We start from the raw sequence: 15,667 nt of genomic DNA on the forward strand, positions 1-15,667 counted from the left end.
GACTTTTGAACGCTCACTGAGGTCTGTAAGGCAGCTGAGGACACCTGGGGCTCCCTTTGGGGGCTTGTGGGGCTGTAACAGCTACATGGGACAGGCAGGCACATAAGGTCGGGCTTGGGCCAGTACAATACAGTGGTGGAAATAATTTTGAAACGTGTCATCCCTTGGTAAGCCTGAATACAAAATGAGAAGCTCGTATCCAGATTGTGGCCTAATTCCAATTCTGAAATCCAAACATTATATTTTCCCATTTCCTTATCCAATGTTGCTTCAGCACTTAATTATCTACCTGCTAGTCTGGCCTTTTCTGCCACACTGGTGCCAGGCCATCAGTGATGTGTCTATCAGGATGAAATGAGCTTTGAACTGGGTGATAAATTGTTTTTGCTGCAGCTGCTAACATGTCGTAAATGTTTAAACAGTATAATCGCACACATATCTAGTAGCTGCTTGGTTATGTTTATTTTGGATGAGGTGCTATGAAGTTTCTTAGATGTATGTGTCAAATATTCATAGATGGCAGGCTACTGAAATATCTTTCTGTAGCATTTATTTATAGACTTTATTTATCAACAGAATCAATCTTTATGTTCTTAGCTGCAGGATTACTTGTTGCCTTACCCATTTTTTCCAGACAGTGCCTGTCTATCTAACAATATCCCTCTTCCTGCAACATCTATTCACAGTGTGTCTGTACAAGGTATCTTCCCATGTGTACTCATAGCATCCATCTCTTTAATTTCAACTATATATCCACTCCATCTAATGCTCATCATCTATCTGAAGCACTTGCTTTATCTCTCCACACCATCTTTTTATCTAGTCAATGTATCTGTCTCTCCTCAGTGACTCTCTCTCCCTTTCTCTCAGTCACACAAAGCACCAGAGTAATTATGGATTTTGGACTAAAACCAGTTTCCTTTTTTTTCTTTTTTTCCCCCAAATCGGGCTCACAAATCACCGATTAATTTATTTGTTTTGATGCAAAGGCTAGATGTGAGAAATGAACTCTGGAAGGATACAAGTGCCTTTGGGTCAAAGACTCTTTCCCAGGCTTATTTGCTTTCCTGCTGCGTGTGAACAGTTCACTGCTGTGAGAGCTGCTGTTATCTGAGAAACTCATCTTCAAGAAAAGATGCTGCAGTGACTACTGCCTCCCTGGTCTCTTCCCTCTTTCCTTTTCCCATTACCTTTTTTCCTCCCATATTTCCTCTTTTCCCTCTACCAACACTTCAAATCCGTCACTCTAAGTTTGTCCCTTCCCTTCTTTTGCCCACTTGGCATTCTGAGGATGACAAGTGAAAGTCCCTCCCTATTAAAAATTCACTGCCAAATAAATATTAAAGCAGGGGGAAAATCCATTTGGCTCTGTGTGATTTACCATGATCTGCAACACAAGACCCAGCACAACAGGTTAAAAAGGTTTCACAGGCTATTTACCCACTTCACAGTTGGTATGAAGGACTCAGTGACCCTCAGCTCTTAGAGACCTCATGATGGGGAGCAATTTCCTCCCCACCATCAGTCTGAATAAGATGGAGAGGGACAGGCTTTCAGAGCAGAAGAGGAAGGATGCAAAAACTAAAATTTCTCCTTGTTTTTTTCCTTCCTACTTATATCTCATCCAGATGAATTGTGACAAGAACAGTACAAAAGATGGTCAGGTCACCTGGAAGTGATCAGAGAGGCTGTTAAAATGTCAGGAGCTTCTAAAAGAGGGGAGAGAAGAGGAGAGAAAAAAAAAAGGAAAGGAAAGAAAAAAAAGAAGGAAGAAACAAAGCAGAGCAAACTATGACAGGAAAGAAAAGAGGGGAAAGCTTCCATGTCTCTGGTTTTTGTTCCCTGTGCGAAGACCCCAGCAGTTCATAATTTTTCTTCAGGCAGGGCCAGTATGGTTCAATTGCAGAATAAAATATGCAGTAATTAATGAATAGCTTCACAGTTTTATGGATAGATTTAACTCTCTCCCTTGTTTGGAGTTGCTGGAAAAGACTGAGACAGATGCAAAGTACAGCAACATGAATTAACTGGTATTGACACGGAAGGAGTAAATATTTTCACTGAATTTGGCAAATTGCTGTGTGTATTTCCCCTCCTACCACAGTCTGCCATGTCTATGTAGGCCACCAGCTACAACTACTAGTCTGTGCCTCAGTTTCTTCACAATGAAAGATGGGAATAACTGTGAGAGGAGTGGCTATCAGCCACATGATGAATAACCCTTAAGGAGGAAGGTGGGAGGCAACAAAGCAGCCTCCAGATGGGTATGTAGAGGAATAGCCCATAATTCCCCTTTCCTATGTTGGTTGGGACTACTTAACAGTTTTTTAAACATGCATCATCCATGAAGGAGACAAGTGCTATGAGTGGGAAAAACTTCCATACAGAAGCAAGCCATGAACATATCAACAGATCAGCAAGAGAGGTCTGATGTTAGTGTTTGTCTCCCAAAGAGGCAAGCTACTGCCGTGGCCAGACTCATGGCAAGGAGCAGAGGAAAAAGCAGCAGTGGAAGAGGGAAAATGGAGAATGATGAGATCGGGGGTCAACTGCTCAAGAGGTTTTACCCAAATGTCTCTCCTCATGTTCACCTAGATCATGGAGTGAAGACACAGTACGTACTGATTGGAACAGGATGTGGAGACACTCCAAAGGTAGATCAGAAAGAACAATCCATCTTCTCTGACTTGTCTAATTTACTCATTGTGAGCAGATGGGTTATGAGGTCTGCCATCAGTGATGAATTATATTCATGATAAGTCATTCCCAGCTAATGAGGATCCATTATCATTAGCTGCTAAGGAAGAGTAACGGCTTGCCAAGATAGAGTGGGGGTTTCACAGTTTCCGGGGAGAAAATTCTGGGCTGGTAGCCACCTGGCAATTGAATTTTCAGGAAACTGAAAACTTTCCAAGATGGATACCTTCTGCTTGCTTCAAGCCTTGGCTTTTAATTTTCTTGGGCAAGTTCAGGAGAGGGAATGTAAGAGGAGGTGGAGGAGGAGGAGGAAGCAAAGGAAAATAGTAGTAACCATGTCTGATAAGACTGTGATTAAATCAAGGTCTCACTCTAATTACACTGCATTTAAATAAACTTTGCCTAGTAAGTAATTGTAATTAAACTGCAATTAAACATGTATTTATATCACCATTTCCTCCCCTGCACAGCTGCCTGTTTCCACCTCCTGTTGTTGCTGTCTACCTGCCAAAACCTCTGAATTATCACAAGGGACTTTACATTTCTTTGGACTTCCTGGAGGAGATGTTGTGGGGGGCAAGGTCTGAGACTCCCTCCATGCTCCTCCAGCAATCAGCTAAAAGGAGCTTCTGTTTCCAAGCTGTATTGGAAGAGGTGCATCTGATGCTGTGATAAACTAAACCAGAGGAAAAGGTTGTGAGGGGCAGGGATAAGAAGGAAAGTGGGTGCCTATTTTCCTCTCAGAAGAACTTGAAAAGGGACAAATTTCCCCCTTTTTGAAATTTCTTCACATTTGGGCTAGAAATAAAGCTATCCTCCTTGCCTTCTTTAGAGCACTTTTGATACAAGTATATTTTCTAAAGCCCCAAATCTCTGTTTACTGCATCAAGTTTGTGCATTGCGATACACGATATGGAGGAAAAGAGCTCACCTACCTACACAGTAGTACCTGCAGGTGAGTGTCCAGAGCTGGAAATACAACTCCTGAGCTCTGTTTTCAGTTTTTTAGGAGTATTCACTAACTCTGTGTCTCAGTTTCCTTTATTTGCTGCTCTAAACTACCTAAACATAACAACTCTACAGATAGTCTTTAAAGTTTACTGCAGTTCTGAACAATTGGGTTAGGAAAGCCTGTAATGGAAAAACAGGAGGTTCTAGCTATTTAAAGTGAAAGCTAGTTCCTGTTAAGAATCTGAAGGTGGTAAGGAAGGTAAAAGAATACAGGGAGAAACAAAACAAAAGAAGAAATAAACAGCTAAAGGGAGTGATAAAAATGAGGAGGTGAATGCATATCATAGAGCAAAGAATGCCCGTGGCTAACAAAAACAAACTGGTTTCTCTGCCCTACCTCCCTCCTCACCAGAGATGATGGAAAACATCTCCATTTGTACCTCTGCTCGCACAAAGCTCTAATTAAGGGATTGGAGAAATACCACCGTCACCCTCATCTGTTTGTGTTCAGTTGCTGAAAGGACACAATGCATCTCCCTGACAGGTAGTCATTGCAGCTTCTATGAGCACCCCTCCTCCCTCCAGAGTATCGAGTCCTCTGTTAAATACCTCCAACGAGATCCTCAATACATTTCTGTTACTCGAGGGAGGTGAGCCATGAAGCCCTTACTGTGGGAAATCACTGCTGGGAGGGCAAGGGCATCTGATGGAGGAGAGACTGCATGCTAGACATGTTGCTTTAAAAGATACATAGCAAGTGGGTGAATCCCTATGTACAAATGTGGGGTGTCCAGAAGTGCATATGGGCACACAATAATAATAATAATTTAAAAAATCCTTATTATCCAAAAGTAGTTACTCAAATCTCTTTAGTTAATGGCAATTTCCCCATGACTCCTGTATTCACTCCCTGTCTCTCCTCCTTCAAACATTTCTGTTTTCTCTCTTAATAACTGGTCTCAGGAAGTTCCTTATGGCAGTGATTGGTGAAAAAGAACAGAACAGGTATGTTAAGCTTGGTTTTCTGATGTGACCAGTAGTCAGCCTGATCTGGTGTAATCTGTCACGTCAAAGGATATAGATCCCACCTCTGTGACTCTCAATTTCTTTCCAAACCTTTCTTTAACCTACAAACCTCAGTTCTACTTCCAGAAATAGGAGACAAAAGCAATACTACACTGGAGTGACATTTATCAGAGGAATGATTGAACATTACTTTCCCTGCAGGCTCACTCTGAAATCACTGTTTATTTATTGGTTAGTTCAACAACATCGTTCACTCACAAACAATCTGATCTAAATGGTATCCTCTCCTCTTTGTAAATCAAAGGGGAGGAAATCTCCAAGACTGTCTTCACCACATTTCCCTCACATAGTTCTGTATCTTACAATCTTTTTAATCAGGAGCAAGTGAAAGAAATGCCACCATTTTATGGTACATGAACTGCTGCCCTTTTCCTTTGGCAACCTGCTGCCCACAGAGACATACCATTGAGTACATGACTACTTTCAGTTTGATTCAGCTCAACTTAGAGGTGCAGTCAAAGGAGGAAAATGACTGTCACAGGTCAAAGCCCAAACCTTCCATTCTCTTTTAATGGCTCTGTGAGTGCCTCAGGCTTTTTGTTTTCACTTGCAGTGAACTCCATTCTGGTAGTAATTTTGTTCTGCTATTAGATGGAATAATGTGAACAATTATCATCTCTGTGTGCATTCTCTATCTCTTTTTTTGATGTAAATACATCTATTTGCAATCATGGATGGCCTTCAACCCACTTACAAGAAACCTAAGACAGATCTTTTAGCAATAAGACTTAGACAACAGTCTTCTGAACATTTGGGACTCAGTAGAGATATTCAAGGACTGCCTGGATGCAATCCTGTGCTTGACAGGGAGGTTGGACCGGTTGACCCACTGTGGTCCCTTCTAACCATGCCCATTCTGTGATTCTGTGTCCAGCAACATGGGTACAGCTCAAGAGAAGACCTTCCCATTTCTTCATGTGTCCACCTGTCACATCCAGGCTGGGTGCTGCAAGTCCTGTGTGCACAACTGCAGACTCCTTCACTTCCAGAACTGAGTGTTCACAATGAATCCTCACTCTCACATCAGCTTTGGTTGACTTATTGGAATTAAAATGGACCAAAGGTAGGTTAAAAATACCAATGAGTCCAGCATCCCTTCACTTCTGCCTTCATTTGCACTGGACGTGTAGGCAGCACTAAAAAATGCTTCAGCATAGGGGCTATTTCATTCTCAGTGGCCCACTAGACTGGTTATTTTTACATGCTAGAGCATGGTCAGTATTCCTAGTGATAGGAATAAATGTTTTGTTGTTGACTTAGCCATGGAAGGAATAAGGATCTAGTTACAAGCAAAACCCAGATATTCACTCTGAAATCCCAGAGGAGAGCTATGAGGAGGAGGGGGGAAAGCAGAACAGAAAGCCTCAAAGGGTAGAGGCAGAAGGCTATGAGACATTATCCTTCATTCAGCATGCAGATGAGTTTGCCAAGCAGGAAGCAAAATGAAGAAAAGGTGTCTGACGCATCACATGCCATCTCCGCTGTCACTCACACACTTTAATTACCCTCAAATCAAGTGCAATAACTTCCCTAGCCCTGAAATGTGTGCTGTCTGTCTCCTTATGCACATAATAAGGCCTGCAGGGATTTCAGAGACTTTAGCCCTGCGTGTCTCCTTGCTCTGATCCTGAGGTTTCTTTCAGCATAAAATAAGCTGAAAAGCATTGAGAGGCACAGTCTTATATTTACAAGTCCCTATTCTGCTTGCCAAACCTAGTTGAGTCAATGAATGCCCAAGATTGTGATTTGGATTCTCTTGCACAGAGTATATTTGTGTACTGCTGTTTCCATATGTCATTATGTTATGCTGCTTGTAACTCCACTCACACCTAGTCAAGGAAGGAGCCACAGCAAAAAACCTGCAATATTTCTAATTTACACAAGATTTCTAGGGATAGGCAAAACCTTTTGTAAGGAAAAAAAAAAAGAAGCCCCAAACACACGTCCCCTTCCCAGATTCCAATCAGATTTAGTTCCTTCTAGGGAAACTAAGGTCATGAAAATTTAGCTGAGCTCTCTTTTTTTCCGATTTCTACCTCTGGTTCTTGGCCTTTAATTTTCTAATTACTGCGGGTGACATCCCAGGAGACCTGCACAAAATTAAGTACTAAACCACTGTAAGAAAGAGGGGAATTGGTCTCAGGTAGTTCAGCCACTTAGAATTAGGCATCTGGTCTAAACTAAATTTTGTGGCTGCCCCTCAAATCAATGGAGGGAGGTAAAAGATACATTGCAACTATAGGTAAAGTAAGTTAATCAATTAATCATCTTCCAGCAGTGTCTTCCTGTCTTCATGAACTACAGAAGAGGGTATGTAACCAGCTCCATTTAGACACCTAAATTCTACAATCAATCCTCCTTTTGCGAAGGATGATGCTGCCGACAAAACACCTCCCAAAGGAGATGTTTGAGAAGAGATAGATGAAGGATATTAAACTGGCCAATGCAGAAAGAGATGAGCTTAAACTATTAAAACCATATATTCCCGTAAAGTTCAGCACCAAGGCTGTGCGAATACCCTGTGTCCTGAATTTTTTGATCTCTGTCACTGAAGTAGGGAAGGTCTAGGGCATTGCAAAAGATAAGCAGAAAAAAATTGAGTTTGGCTTAGGTATTTGCTTGCTTTTCTTTCCAAAGACAATGAACACATCACACATGATGTCAAGTGAGAGCAATCCTACCCCCAAAGAGCTTGCATAGGAGTGGGCTGGAAGGTTAAATGTACGATAATATATTAAGTGATAATATATTAAGGCAGTATAGCATTGTCCTGAAAATCTCAGCCTGTTAGCAAATTATGGCCTTACTAAGAAACATGATGTGTGGTTTGCTGGCTCATCCTGGCAGGATATTTGTTGTCCCATCTGAACATAAGGAGATGAACCAGAGTCCAGGTTGAGCAGTCCTTGAGGAGGACATCTGGGATCAACATAGTTCAAGTGGAAGGCGTGGGCTGGAGTTCTGAGTTCATTTTGTGAATAAATGAAATCAGAAAGCTGCCACCTGCTTGGGATGTATTTGAAAGTATGGAGAAAGAAAAACACTGCAAGAGCTTATGCTATTATAAAACCCCTATTCTTTAGTTTGATTCCCCTCTTGGAGACATCCACAGGAAATACATCTACAGGAGGGATCTGAGAAAGAAAAAGGCAAGGGATTAGGGAATCTTTACTACCACCAGCTGAAAAGAAACCCATTAGAATGGGGGGTGTAAAAAGTTTGTGAATTTATTTTCTTTTAAAGATTTTTTTTAAAGATTCTTAAGATTATAGCAGCCCTATAGGTTCCTGATTTTTCTCTGTCGAACAAAACTCCAGCCTCCATCCACACAAAATCTAGTTTAAAGGTCTCCTTATATGAGTTCACCAGGCTTGTTAACAAAGACCTTCTTTCCCCACTTGGTCATTTTGTGTCCAAGCCTGAATCTTGAACAGGAAGGTGTGTGTTGGGTGGGGATGATGGTGCAGTTACAGTACAGTGGAAGAAGTTACCACATTCACAGCCCATGTACTCGTTATACCTGTCTGGTGATACCACTTCACTTCTGATTACATACTATCCACATAAAAATGAATGCTGCTGTAATGATATACAAGTGGGGAGCTTGACATATGACTGCTGACCCCCCATAAGTACCCACAAAAGACAGCTGAAGATATTTTCATGAAGCACAGGAGGCAAATAAATAGCTCACTTATAATGTGGAAAGCAGTCTGGTGTGGTTTGCATGAACTGACTGAAGGTACAGGCTACATTCATCATCTGGCAGTGGCATGCTAGGCTCTGGTTCTGAAATGGTGTGGCCTAAGCATCAGCACTGCACATGCCCACCTTGTCTTTCAGATCCACTGGTACATGACTTGAATATTTCCCTTCCCATTTGTCTTGTTCCTCAGAAATGCTGAGCAGAGTACATAAAATCAGTGGGAGCAAGGAGTGCTCAGCAAATTTGAAAACAATGCCACAGGTAGGTAAATATCTGAGGCAGGAATGAGCAGCCAAACATCAGCCCCTTGTCTCCTTTGAATATTTTGTTTCTTATTTTCACATATGCACGTGGTGTAAAGCCTGTTTATCTGTTTGCTGCTTGCTCAATGTATCTCCAAAGCCTCCTGTACCCAGCTATGATTCATTTCTGAATAATTTCATGAAAGGCAAATAACATGTTTCCAGTTCTACAGACTTGTCTGATATTACTGGGCACTTCATCATTTGGAGGCAATTTTTTCTCACTTGTCTCATTCTTCCCTTTCCCCCCATATATGTAAAACCATCGCCCCTACATTCTGACCCCTCAGAGATTACAAATCATTTTAAGTGGAGGAAAGGTTGGGCCCCAGCTTTGCGCTTGATGCATTTTGTTTAAGTTGCTCGTGCTGTTCCAACATCTGTCATATCCTCCACAGCAGTGCAATCAAACTGTCAGGGCTGAGTGAAGTTTTGCTGATCCAATCTGCTCCTTCTGTGATTCCTGTCAAAAGCATCAGGAGGTGGCAGATACAGTTGTGTGCTCTTTAAACAACAGATCTTTATTTTTGCACATTAGAGGAACTGTTATTGTTTGTTTCTCTTATGCTCACAAAGTGTGTTCAGATGTGGCTGCAATCACAAACCAGACTGCAACTCCCAGATTCTTCTGCACTCCTGCAGTTTTACCTCCCCTCTTCCCATGTGAGGACAGAGAACATAATTACCTCTCAATCTTGCTGGTCTCTGTAATTCCATAACATATCTTGGAAGCACCCAGGAGGAAGTTACTTTTTGGATCCTGCATTATTATTAATGCGGTAATTAAACCAAAGGGTTGTATGGAAAGGGGAAGAGTCATATTTTAATAAGCTCCCTCCTGGATACTGCACTGTGAGTTGCCAGATAAACGTTATTCCTTGTTAACGATACCAAAAGGATCTGATACTAATTGATATTATTGATACTAATATTACTAATCACTTTGACTAAAAGGACAGGATGTTCTTTCATCATTTAAAAAGCATGTACCTTTGATGTACCTTAATAACTGAAAGAATTTGGAAAAAAATTATTCCATTTGGGCTCTGTTAATATGCAGCATGTATTTTTAATCAGGTTTCCAGCATGATGCACCTTTTCACACTTCTGACTGAAGCCTTAAACCCTTGCTGTGAAATGGAAACTTGTGGTTTTATCATTTAATAAAAGGAACCTGAATCTGAGGTGAATCATATGGTTCTGTCCCATTTCTGTGCTGGCCTCATAGCCTATGGCTTTCCCATCAAGGCAGAAAGTCTTTTAATTACAGCAAAGCACCAATTGAAAATGAAACTTAGGATGCCACTGTGCCCTCCTCTCTAATACTTATATTGGATGGTGACTCCTGCTGCGATGAAAAATCAGGTTCAGAAATGCTTTGATTCATTAAAGAAAAACTGTTTTTTTTAAAAAAAGAAAAACCCTAAGATAGCAGACTTTGGTTCTGTAATACATTTGCTCCTCTAAAAATCTCTGTCTCTAAACCTAACTGGTATGAAAACATGTTCAACTTTCCATGATCTGACTTTACCCCCTTCCAAACTAACCCAGCCAGGGACTGGATCATTCTCCCCTGAACAAAGAAGAATCTGAAAGCCGTGGCAGAGGAGAATCCAGTGCTGCCCATAGGCATGAGAAAAGATTAGCTGCAACTTCCAGCTTGGCTACAGGACTTCAAAATACACACATACACCCCAAGAAAACCCACAGATTAATGGCAAATAAACTTTTCTTGAGTCCAGATGCACAAGGATGAGGGCTCTGAAAATCCCACATAGTATGTAGTTGCCATCACTAGGAGCTACTCTTTCTCTTTTTAGCTTCTACAGAGGTTGTTCTGTAATCCACCCTTTCCACTTAGAGCTCACAATAGAATCAAGAAGATGGTTTCCCAGGGAAATGCAGTGAAAGGAATGGATGGTCAGAGCATGCTTCCAAAAATCTGTCTTATATTATCTAAACATGCACTGTAAAATAAGGAAGGTAATAGAAAAGTGAATGGCAGCTCTTCCAGGAGCCTGAAAGCTTAGCAGGTTGGTTCTACCTAGGAGGGCTGTTGCAGCTACTGATTACACATCTTCTCACACTGTGTTAACAACTCATCCTGACTCCAGTTGTTGCTGAAATTTCTTTTGGATCACATCTGTGTTGTATGATGGAGTCCAATTGTGAGCTTTTTGGCAGCTGTGTAGAGTACTAAGTATCCACTAATTCGATTTCTTTTCTAGGAGTTTACACCTTTGGGGAATTTAGTGTTTGCTCATTTGAACTCAAGTAACATGGCACACAGAAAAACAAAATCGAAGGATGACATAACAAGAATTTTGCCGGTCACTGGACCTCTTCTTATAAACAGGATCCATTAGACCAGATGAAATGAAAAAGTAGTCAGGGAAGCAAAAGTCGCAGTCTCTGAGGAGTAGCCACTCTCTGAGGAAGAGAACATCATATGAACAGTTTTGACTAAATGAATCAAATTATCTGATGGCATGACAATAACTAAGACAGTGACTTCCCAACTGTTATCTCAAGTGGAACTTTTAGCAGTGCAGTCATTTTGCTCTTTAAAGGAAATGGAGTTTGGAAAGCGAAACAGAAAACGGGAATCTTTGGCTGGCAAGGACAGGGAAATAAAATCATCCCAAAACCTTTTATTTTTTTTTCCATATTGGAAAAAAAGGAAATTAAATCTGAGTTGGCCAATTAGCCCCCACAATCCCCAAAGGCAAGACAAGATCTTTTTGCAGGAAAGCCTTGAGGTGAAGCCAATTCAATTAGTTTCCACAGCAAAACTGTCAAGACCCAAAATTCTAGGTGGAATAATGAACTGATTAAAACCTGTAATTGCAATTCAATAGAGGAAACCATTAATCATGGAGATGGCAACATTTTCTCATTTCCAAACTCTGCTCCTTTGAGTTGCCAACAAAAGGGATTGTAGGAATAAAGGGCTAATGTAAACTGGAAAAGGAGCATCCTGGATAGAAATCTGTGTAGTTCCATGACTGGACCGAGGAAAAGAATAACCTTCTCTAGACAGTAAGAGACTATTAAAAAAAAGTTATAGTCATGGTTTTTTCCTTATTCTTAATTCCTCAGCTCTCAGTTGTTTACACCACAAATCAGAAAACTCACAGCCTGAGCATCAGGGACACTCAAACTGAACTCAAAGTCATTTCTTCCCCCTTTAATTTCATGTGTTTCTAATATTTCTCAGTTTACTTTTTTTTTTCTTTTATTCAGCCCTCCTCTACAAGTGCCTTGGTCTCATTATTGTGGTGACAAACTGTTTGTGATGTTCCCAAAGCAGTTAATATCTCAAAGAAAGGGGAAGGCAGGTTGCCAACTGGCAGCTCCTCCAGAGATGTTCAGACACCACCACCATCCCCACCCTCTGCTGCCTTCTCAACTGCTGCAGATGCTGCCATAGCACACCATGCATTGGAAAGGGAACCAGAAAAGCAAACCTCATTTCTATTCAAACAAAACCTGATTTTAATCAAAGGCAATACTTTTATCTAAGTTTTTGGAGATAACTCCACAGCTCAGACAAGCCTTCATGCCATGACTTTTCATCATCAAAACATTAACCCAACTCCTTTCTCTCCTGCTACCCCCTTCAAGATTAAGCCACCGTGATTAAGCTCAAGAGACCATCAAAGTCTGTTACACTGTCCTTTATCAGATTAGGTTTTTCCCTTGGCTGGTTCCTCTGCCTCCTCTCTCTAAAGAGAAGGGTTAGACTGGGGTTACCACTAAGCTACTGAAAGCGTCAGCCAGGCTGCAACGAGAGCAGGTAGGATGATAAAGAGAAGTGGGTGGTGACAGAGAGGGTGAGAAGAGGTCTAAAAAAGCCAGTATTGTGTCACGTGTGTGTAGCACACAAAACTGACCAGGAAATCAAATGCAAAGCATGATGAGAAGGGAGCACTGCCTTTATGCCCAATCAGAATGAAAGTCAGCAGAAGAGGAAAAAACCCTTGGATGTTACTTCATTTTGATAACTGATTTTCCAGTGTGTAATATTTCCCAAGAGTTGGATACCACTTAACCTAAAATTCCAGTGAAGTTTGCAGGTCTTGTAATTATCAGTGGTACCACTAAGTGGCCCTTTTACAAGTGAGGAAGGTTCAAACCAGGGACATGAAAATTTTCCTGCTGGGAAGAAGGAATGTGAAGAAATAGGGTGAGAATGAGTGAAAGCTTCTCTTAGCTGAGCAGACTCTTCCCCTGGAGAGCTCTGAAGAAGCAAAGCTTAATTAATTGTAGCACCATTGAAGCTCTGCAAAGAAAAAGCCTATTAAGCCATGAGCTCCATCCTTCAGACCGTAGTCCAATTCCCACTGAGCTATCCAGGATAGTGCTCAGTGTCTCTAGTGATGACCTTCCTGGAAATCCTAACTCACTGAGGCAGTTGTGTACTGAACAGCAAAAGAGCTCTGAAAACTTTGGGAAGCAAAAGGCATAACTGCAGATCTCAAGGTCTTCAAGAGCTTTGTCAAGTACTAGGTCTGTGCTTAAGGGATATAGAAGAAGACATAAGAAAAGTAGAAGGCGGAAAAAGGAACAGGGAAGGATGATTTTCACATTCTCTTTGGCTCCAACCCAATTCTTTCTTCCCTCCAAAAATGTGTTTCCAGTCAGAAGACTGTTCTCCACTCCAGATGTGAGAGCTGGAGGGAGTAGTCACAGGTAGACTTTCTGTTTCTCACAAATTATTGCAGTCAACAGAAATGCAGCTTGTTACAAACAAGTAAGATCTGAGCTGTTTGAAAATCTTAGATGCTTCTTGGACTAATTGGAGATATACCAAGCAACTCATATCATTTTAAGAATGAATAAAATACAGCCTTGAATTAAGTGATGCTTTAATGGACTGGCTTGCTCCCTCTGCCTTTTTTATTTATTTTTTAATTTATTCTGGAAGCCAGATGCAACTTCCAAATCTTGCTCTTATTATGTATAAATCCATTATTAATTTATTATTAGCTTATTTTTGCCACTAATGATCTGGGTGAAGACTTGCCTGTCAACTAATCCATGTCAAGGGAGATAAAAAGTAACTCCTCAACTTGATTTAAAGGCTACAGCTTCTAAATTGTAGGAGCAATGTGGGAGTTCAGAAGTTTTAGAAGCTCCAGAGACAGTTTAGAGGAATGGGTGCTTTTAGCAAGAAGGGAGAGTGAATGTATTGCCACAGGGAAATGAAGAGCTGCATTAAGCAAGTTATACTCTGGACTCAACAATGCTTCCTGGAAGACCAAATGGGAGGAAAAAAAATTAGGTTCACTAATTTCCATGTGGAAATAGCCTTCCTAACATTTAACTAAATGGAAAACTCACTGCCTCCAGGCTGCCTAGAGGTGTGATATTTTCAAGGTGTTCTTTCAATTCTTATCCCTGTTGTGCTGAATAACATCAACATGATCCTCAAAGCAAGCTCCCAACAGCCTCCTATCCCACAAAATTTGTCTGATCTCACTTCTACAGAGAAGCCTATTTCAAGCCTTCATTTTTTCTGACTGTTCAAGAGTAGGTGAGAACGAGCTACCTTATGTTCATCAAGGACAAGAGGATGCAGGCAGGCAGTACCTTGACACACTTAAGCTGAAAATCCACTGTCCTGTTCACTTGACAAAAACTTGTCACAGCCAGATTGTAAGGGGTACAAGGTAAAGGGACTGGTGAAGTTGGACAGGCACTGGGGTAATTCTGAGACAGCTGGTGAGTATATCCTGAGCACTAAATATGAAACTATAGCATTGAGACAGATCTCTAGGGCTCCCAGACCATTTACACACCCTGGACTACCCCTGACTTCACTATTTCAGGATCCTGGAAAACCAAGCAATTTAGAAGACAGCCAATGCCAAGATCCATTTTTAGAGTCTCCAGTCTCTGCTGTTCCCTTCCAGGTGACCTCACCAGTCTCTCTGAAATCTCCAACACTCCCATAGAATCCCCAGAGGTCATACTGGGATATGTTTACACTGCCTTTCACTTCTCTTTTCAAGACCTCGGCCATGTTTATTGATTTATGCTTTGTTTCACAGCACTGCTTTTCTGCTGAAGGTGACCCCACGTCTGCCAGACTGGAATGTTCTCTTTTGAGGTCATGCTCTAACGCCTGCCTGGCTCCTGTAAAACATCACTCTCTGAACAGCTCCTGATGGATGTTTTGGCCAAGAGTTCTGCTTATTACATGTCAAACATGGTTCGAAAATGAGCACAGACTGACTGCCTTGATGAGGGAAAACCAGGATTATGTCAAAGTTCTTTGTGTTCTAAAGGTCAACACATCAACTTCTCCAACAGGCTTTCCTATGGCTGTAATTGCAAATCTTTTGCTCAAGGTAATCAAACAAATATATTTTGAAAAGCATGAGTTGGTGGAAAAAGATCTACTGAATTAGGATTAGGGAAATAGAACTTTTTGGCTTCAGATCACAGAAAGAAATCGACTTTTGTCCTCAGAAACCAACTGATTTTGCCATTTCTCAGATCTCCAGCTGCCTAACAGCAACTGACAGGGCTCCAGGGTAGCCAAGCTCTCAGAGAAGGAGTTCCTATAGATAAGCCCAGCAATTGATATTCAAACTCTTTATTCAGTTGTTAATTTTAAAATGTATTAAGCATGAGAGTCATGTCCCCTTTATGTTTAGTATTTAAAATTGAGATAGTAACCAAAGTTTATTCATCTGGGTTCAAGATTGTCAACAGTACCATCCAGCAGATGCCACACCTCAACATCACCACACCACTATGTTCCAATATGTTGCACATACACCCACCTCATAGGGCTAACATCCTAATTCTCATTACTGAAAAGCTTCTCAAACTAACTCAAACTTTTCCTTCACTTATCCAAACCACTGCTGCTTATGTTACTACATGTAGAGAGAAAATAATTCCCTTCCCCAAATAA

At 41.2% G+C, this 15,667-nt stretch overlaps 1 protein-coding gene across 1 annotated transcript in view; it reads right to left on the reverse strand.

The window, feature by feature from the left end:
* Nucleotides 1-15,667, reverse strand: part of AGBL1 (ATP/GTP binding protein like 1) — a 249,726-nt gene that overhangs the window by 17,569 nt on the left and 216,490 nt on the right. The window lies entirely within an intron of this gene.

Source organism: Neopelma chrysocephalum, unplaced genomic scaffold (genome assembly GCF_003984885.1).
Source record: "Neopelma chrysocephalum unplaced genomic scaffold, ASM398488v2 Primary Assembly neopelma1_75, whole genome shotgun sequence".
NCBI classification, from domain to species: domain Eukaryota; kingdom Metazoa; phylum Chordata; class Aves; order Passeriformes; family Pipridae; genus Neopelma; species Neopelma chrysocephalum.